The sequence below is a fragment of the Crocuta crocuta genome, unplaced genomic scaffold, assembly GCF_008692635.1.
Source record: "Crocuta crocuta isolate KB4526 unplaced genomic scaffold, BGI_CrCroc_1.0 scaffold102, whole genome shotgun sequence".
Taxonomy (NCBI): Eukaryota; Metazoa; Chordata; class Mammalia; order Carnivora; family Hyaenidae; genus Crocuta; species Crocuta crocuta.
The window spans coordinates 15,071,735-15,079,278 of NW_027530019.1; positions in this window are offsets into that span (position 1 = coordinate 15,071,735).

Here is a 7,544-nt window from a genome sequence, read left to right on the forward strand (position 1 = left end):
GACTCAATGTGCAGTAACTAATATTAAAGTCATGCTGCTTATAACATACAGCTAGATAACTAAGCAGACTTACCTCAGTTGACTTGGAAGTTTCCTAGTTAGGGGAACAAAGTCGTTGAAACTGATGGGAAATGAATGTCTGACAACCAGGAAGATTGAATCATTACTGAAATTTCCATTTTCCCATATTACACACTAGTTGTCTCATAAATAAGCAAATCATTGTTTTGCTAAGAATGGAATCAGCTGTGTTTCTCCTTATATATACAACAGTGCCATCCAGATTCCAGCCCTAGGGAACAGAGATGAAATGGATGGAATCATTTTTTAGGTGGTATAATTCATAGACCAAGTTTGCTAGGAAGCAAGCAAAGATTACATGGACATGGTAAGGGTAGCTCTTGCCATGAATAGGGTCTTATCATTTTTCTTTGTTTTTAATTTTTTATATTGATAAAGGAAATATGTGATTGCATTCTTACAGAACAAATAGGGATGGTATTTATATTTACATAGCTGATTTCGTTTACTTTTGACAATTATTTTCATTTATGGTTATCAAAAAACATTTTTAACTCTGCAGTGCTGGGACATTATGCTGTGAAGATGTTGTCTTATTTTCCCATTCTATATTGATATGTCCAATTCTGCAGAAGTCCTTGGGTCTCTACGTATTGTTCTGTATTTGTTCCTCTTGGTGACTGATGGGCGGGAATGTTCTGGATGGCAAATACTGTCTTAGCTGTTTTTTGTAGTATTTGGTTAATTGGCCCTCTTGAGTTGGGAATATTACTCTGCCAAGCCCCATCTCTGTAATTTTAATTCCAAATCACAGATCCCTTTTATAAAGGCATATTCTTGCTTATTTGGATCAAAACAGAATTATTAAATGTTATAATACAGTTATAAATTATAAAATGTTCTGTAAAGCAAGGTTTTAAATAAGTATACAGGGTGTACATTGTCATCAGGATTAAACTGAGAACTGGTTGTAAACATTTTGCTGTTTTTCTCTTTGTCCTAAATACAGGCTGCGCTAAGTAATTGTCATAGCATTAGCTCTGCCTCTTCCAGTTCATTCTTTGCTGTTACTTTTTCATGTGTTAAATACCACATTAACACCTCCCTGCTACTTCCATAAGAGACAACAACAACTTAGCTGGTTTACAACCTGCCTCACCTCTTGGAACTCTATGGGCATCAGATTCTGTCCGGCACTATTTTGCTTCTGAATTGCCCTTTGAAGTGTCTGCTCACGTGTTTCTTGAGTTAGAGGCAAGTAAGGTAGTACATGCCCCAGTTACTCTTATTTTCCTCAGAGTTGCTCATTCTTGCCTTCATCCAACAATCATGCTGCTTTATTTTGTGCCCATCACTGTGCTGGGTGCTCAGAATACGAAGATGAATAAAACATTATTTTCTGACCTGGAAGAACTTTTAAAGATGAAGAAAGTCATGCAAGCACATCACTATGACACGATTGAAGTACTTAGCAGGGCTCGGAGCCCTGAATCAGCATGGAGGAGTCGGAGAAGGTGATATGTCAGTTGGGTCCTGACAGATGCATGAGGGTTTAGCAGATGTGTAGGTATGAGGGGGTGGTGGCTGAAGAAATGATTTCTAGACTGAGCAAACAGCATGAACAACAGTGTGGAGACATGAAAGGACATGGTTGGCTTGGGGAATACTGAGACATTGGGTGTGACTACAGTGTAGGGGGTGTGCGTGTGTGAGATGGGCTCTGGGAGATGAGCTGGGGTGGGGGAAGTTTGGAAAGAGAGATGTTGTAGGTTGGATGTGGAGTTTCTAACTTGATTCTGTGGCAATGAGAAGGGAACAGTGGAGATAAGTTACATGATAGGGAGACAGTGCACACAGAGGTGTAGAGATGAGACTCGAGATAGCAGAGATAGGTCAGAGGGAGGCTCTAAGATAGCTAAAGCAGTAGCCTTGGAATTCTCTGATAGAAAAATCTGGCTTTGAGGCTCTTGAAATAGGGCTGAGATTTAAGTAAGTCAAGGGGAGGGTAACACAGAGGGGGTCCAGCTGAGAAACACTTCAGAGGTAGAATTGTCAAGATATAACTGATGGGGTGAGAAGAATGAGAGAGGAAAAGTGAGGGTAAAATTAATATCTAATGTTTGTAATCAAGTAAATGACTAAGTGTTGACAAGTAAGTAAAAAAATTATCCCAGATTATTAATTTTATGAAGGCAGAATAATACTTGTTTGATTCTGTGTTACATGGTGCAGCATTTGGTAAATAGTTGATGTTTCACAAATAGCTACTGAATGATGTAAATAGATATGGAAATGGCTAAGCAGGAAAAATGCCTGCTATCCTGAAGTCACATGAAAAATGGCCTAAGCTGGTCTGGGGGACAGGGAAAGTTCCTGAGGAAATGCTATTTAGGCTGATATATAAAGCAGTTTTTATGGTGACTAAAGGCAAAGGAACAGCATGTAAAAAGACCCACAGGCAAGAGGGAAGCTGGCATCGCCCTGTAATTGAGAGAAGTCTAACAAGGATCAGTGGTCAATGATGGGACCAGAGTATTATATAAGTTATCTGTTGCTGCATAACAGATGACTCTAGAATTTAGTGACTTAAAACAACAGACGCTTAACTATCTTACAGTTTCTGTGGGTTAGGTACCCAGGAGTGGCTTACATGGTGACTCTGGCTCAGGGTCTCATGGTAATAAAAATATTGGTTGGGATGGCAGTCATCTGAAGGGTTGACTGGGTTTGGAGCATTTGCTTCCAAAAAAGCCTTTGCTTATGGTTGTTGGTTGGAATCTTCAGTTCTTCACTGTCTCTGGGCCAGGGACCTTGGTTCCTTACCTTATGGGCCCTTAGGGTTGCTCACAACATGGCAGCTAACTTTTTCCAGAGTAACTTTTTCCAAAAGAGAGATCAAAAGGCGTAAGATGCAATGACTTATATGATCTGGCCTCAAATGTGATATGTGATCACTTCTACTGTATGCTGTTTGTCATACAGACTAGTGCTGATACCATGTGGGTAGACTACATAAGGATGTGAATACCAGGCTGGGGCCATTGGGGTCATCTTGTAGGCTGGCTACCATAAGAGGTAGTGAAACAAATGCTAGACAGAGTAAGGTTTTTAAGTCATATTATTGGTCTTAGACTTTAAGAACAACGAGAAGACGTGGGGATTTCTAGCAGGATCCAGAAATAGGACTGAAGGTTTAGGGGCAAGACTACTCTCCCTGGAGGGTGTAACAGAGTGGCAAGGTGGAAGCATTTTATTCCTAGGCCTGGGTGTGCATCTGTTCCTTTAACCAGTATTTGTTGTAGAGCTTGGATGTGCCAGGATATGTACCAGATACGAGAATGCAGAAGTGACAAGACTTACTCATACCCTGATCACCAGGGGCTTACAGTCCAAGGGCAAAAAGAGGTTAGTAAATGGGAGTTATACTCTAGCACAATAAATTCTGTAATAAAGCACAAGTTTCTATGAGAGCATTTAGAAGGGCACCTTACTCATTTAGGGTAGTTAGGAAAGGACTCCTGGAGAAGATGCCATCTCAATAGGGACCTAAGAGATGAGTAGGCAAAGGGTAATGTTCCATGTGTGAACGTAGGCCAGGAAATGAGAAGGCAAATGGCTTGTTTAGGGAACTAAAGTAGTTCACTGTGTCTGGAGTCTAGATTGGATGTGGATGTGTGTGGAGGGGTGAGTAGTAAGAAATCAGTGTGGTAACTGGGGTCACATCAGGGTGAGATTTTTATTCTTAAGGAGTTTGGACTTTATTTGGGGAGAAAGGGGAAGTTACTCAAAGGCCTTGAGAATGGATACTTCAGAAAGAATACTCTGGCTGCAACATAGAGAATAACTTCGAAGTGGCAAATTTGGAGGATGGGAAAGCAATTTAGAGGTTATGACAAGAAAACATGTGTGAATTGATGGTGGCCCAGATTGGGATTAGTGAGAATTGGACTTAAGAGATATTTAGGAGGTAAAGTTGCTGGAATCTGATGATTGTTCATTTGGAAGGGGAGGAAGAGGAAGTTTAGGGTAGTGCTCAAGGTCATGGCATAACCTTCTGAGTTCTGGGCAGGAACCAAGACTGTCACAAAAGAAGCCAAAAGGGATATGATGATCGGAACTTTGGTACAAGTTCTGGCCTGGGTCCCTCTGATCCATTTGCTGGGTTTCAGCTATCAGGGCAGAAGGAGATCTTCAGTAAGCTTGACTTTGTCTAAATTTTCTAAAAGTTATGTTGCAGAGATTGGGAAGAGGGAAACCTACAAATGTAAAGTAACTTCTTAACCAAAGAGCTTGGAGGGCAAAAAAAAAAAAAAAAAAAAAAAATCTTAGGAATTATAAAGATTTTGTCCAACTCAAGGGCAAACCAGTAATGAACCCTTAAATACCCCCAGAAGATAGGGGACTGAATTCTATGAGGTCTTATATGGTGGGAATGGGAAAGTCCATTCCTATCTGGGGTATTTTACCAGAAACATTCTGTAAACAGCAAATTTTCATCCCATAGGAAATTACATCCTTTTTACTGGTATAAAATGCACATAATTTCTAGGTATTATAAAGGCATATCAGTTATTCGATACTTTTCAAGCTTCTCAGTTCTGAGAGAGCTGAATTGGTGACGAAATCTATTTTATAATACCGATTTCCCAAATTACACTTCTTGGAATAGTGAATTATTGGCAGGAAGACACTGTGTGTGTGTGTGTGTGTGTAGATACTATATACATAATAGCAGCCCTAATTGAGACCTAACTAACATTGAGGGCAATAGTTGACATTATGTCAAACACAGAGAGCCAAACAACTTTCCATTTGATTCCCTCTTCTCTCCACTTTATCCTAGATCATTACTACTCCCACAACTCCTTTTATATACCCAAGCTAGTCTGATTCATCTGCTTCTCTTTCCTTCTTTCCTCCTACAGAAACTGCTAAAATTATTTTCTATTGAGTTATAGCAATATTTCTGCAGAACTCCAAGCTCCACCGTTAGGTTCCATTGAGTATAGGCTCAAAGATAAGCCTTCCTTTTTGATGATTTTTCTGACATTCTTGTTTTACTTTCTTGAGTCAAAGAACCATTTTTTATGGTTCATATGTGATTTTATGGAAGAAGTTTTTGGAGTCAGGTAGACTTGCTGTTTTGCACCAAGTGAGCTGAAGACCCTTCCAAAGGCAGGTTTCTTGAGCTCTTTGCTTCCCTGTTGCTTGCCTTTTACTTTGTCCCATCGCTGCTCTGTGGACTTCATCTCCCACTAATTGTTAGTGCTTGGCTTCCTGCGCTTTTGGAGGAAACCCTTTATGCAGCTAGAATTACCTTGACTATTTTTTTTCCCAAAACATAACTGCAAACAGAGCCTGTGCTGTACTTTCTCCCAAGATATTTGTGTTGAGACATTTCATAGAAAAATTAATCTGTGTGCCAAAGCGAGTTCGCGCAGGTAGATGCATTTACTGAGAATTATTGAAAGGAATTTCAGCACTGGCTGAGCCAATCACTCAAGTCAGTGGCTTGTCTCATGGAGCAGCTCCCATATAATGAGGCTTGAATCAGGGTGAATTAATGTGGAGCTAGAAACTCGCTTCTGAACTCTTAAACTCAGCTGCTCAGCCTGTTAGCTATGAAACTGGTCATTTGAACTATATTTAACAAATGCACGGACAAAAACAATTCTGCTAAATACCAGTTAGTCGTAATCACCATCGACCTCAATTATCTTTAAGGTATCTGCATATGATCAGTTTTTATTCTCATTTTACTCTTGGATAAAGTAAAAAATAGAGGGTTAAGTGACTGAATTTAGTTACTATGTTACACTGAGTAAGTAGATGAGATAGTTGGAGAAACCAATTTTTTAAATTAAATTTTTAAAAATTTATTTATTTTTGAGACATAGAGACAGTGCAAGTGGGGGAGGGTCAGAGACAGTGCAAGTGGAGGATTCAGTTTACCTGATTTCAAGACTTATTTAATTACAGTAATCAATACTGAGTGGTACTGGTGGAGGAATAAACACATAATAGACAATGAAACTGAATAGAGAACCCAAGAGATAACACATAAATATGTTGAACTTACTTTTGACAAAGGAGGAAAATTCAGTGGAGGAGAGTCTTTTCAACAAATAGTGCTGGAGTGATTGGTCATTGGTAGGCAAAAAATAAACCTTGACCTAAGTCTCATTCCTTTTACAAAAACAAACTCAGAATGCATCATGGAGTCAGATATAAAATGTAAAACCTTAAAACTTTAAGCAAGAAAAAAAAAGAAATCTTTGGGATTTAGGGCTATGTAAAAAGAGTTCTTAGATGTGACACTAAAAACATGATCCATAGAAGGAAAATTTGGTATATTAGAATTAAAATACTTTTTTCTCCATGAAAGGCCCATTGGTAGGATGAATAAGTAAGCTACAGACTGAGAGAAAATATGTAGAAACCACATATCTGACAAAAGACTAGTATTTAGAATATATAAAGAACTCTTAAACTCAATGGTTAAAAAGAATCCAATGAGAAAAAAAACCCGTGAAGACACATTTCACTAAAAAGGACATATAGGTGAAAAATAAACACATGAAAAGATGTTTAATATCCTTAGCCATTAGGGAAATACAAATTATCACCATAATGAGGTATCATTTAAACCTATCAGAGTGACTAAAATAAAGTGACATCATGAAATGCTGGTGAGGATGTGGAGAAACTGGATTACTCATTCACTGCTGGTGGAAATGTGAAATGTCACATAAACTCTGGAAAATATTTTGACATTTAAAAAAAAAAAAACTAAACATGCAACAACCATATGACCCAGCAATTAGACTCTTGAATATCTATCTTAGAGAATTGAAAACTCTGTGGGGCACCTGGGTGGCTCAGTTGGTTGAGCGTCCGACTTCGGCTCAGGTCATGATCTTGCAGTTTGTGGGTTTGAGCCCCGCATTGCATTCTGTGCTGACAGTCAGCTCAGAGCCTGGAGGCTGTTTTGGATTCTGTGTCTCCCTCTCTCTCTGACCCTCCCATGCTCACGCTCTCTCGCTCTTTCTCTCTCTCTCAGAAATAAATAAAACATTTAAAATAAGAAAAAAAGAATTGAAAACTCTGTTCACATAAAAAAGCCTTTTTTAAATGTTTATTCTTAGAGTGAGCACCAGAGAGCATGAGCTTGGGAGGGGCAGTGCGAGAGAAGGACACAGAATCCAAAGCAGGCTCCAAGCTCTGAGCTGTTAGCACACAACCTGATATGGGGCTCTAACCCACCAACCATGATATCATGACCTGAGTGGAAGTTGGATGCTTAACCAACTGAGCTACCCAGGCACCCCTCTGCATGAATGTTTATAGGAGCTATGTTCATAATAAGAAAAAAGAACCACTTTATTTTATTTTATTTTTTAAAATTATTTATTTATTTATTTTAATATTTTTACTTATTCCTAGGATAGAGAGAGAGAGAGACAGCATGAGCAGGGGAGGGTCAGAGAGAGAGGGAGTCACAGACTGAAACAGGCTCCAGGCTC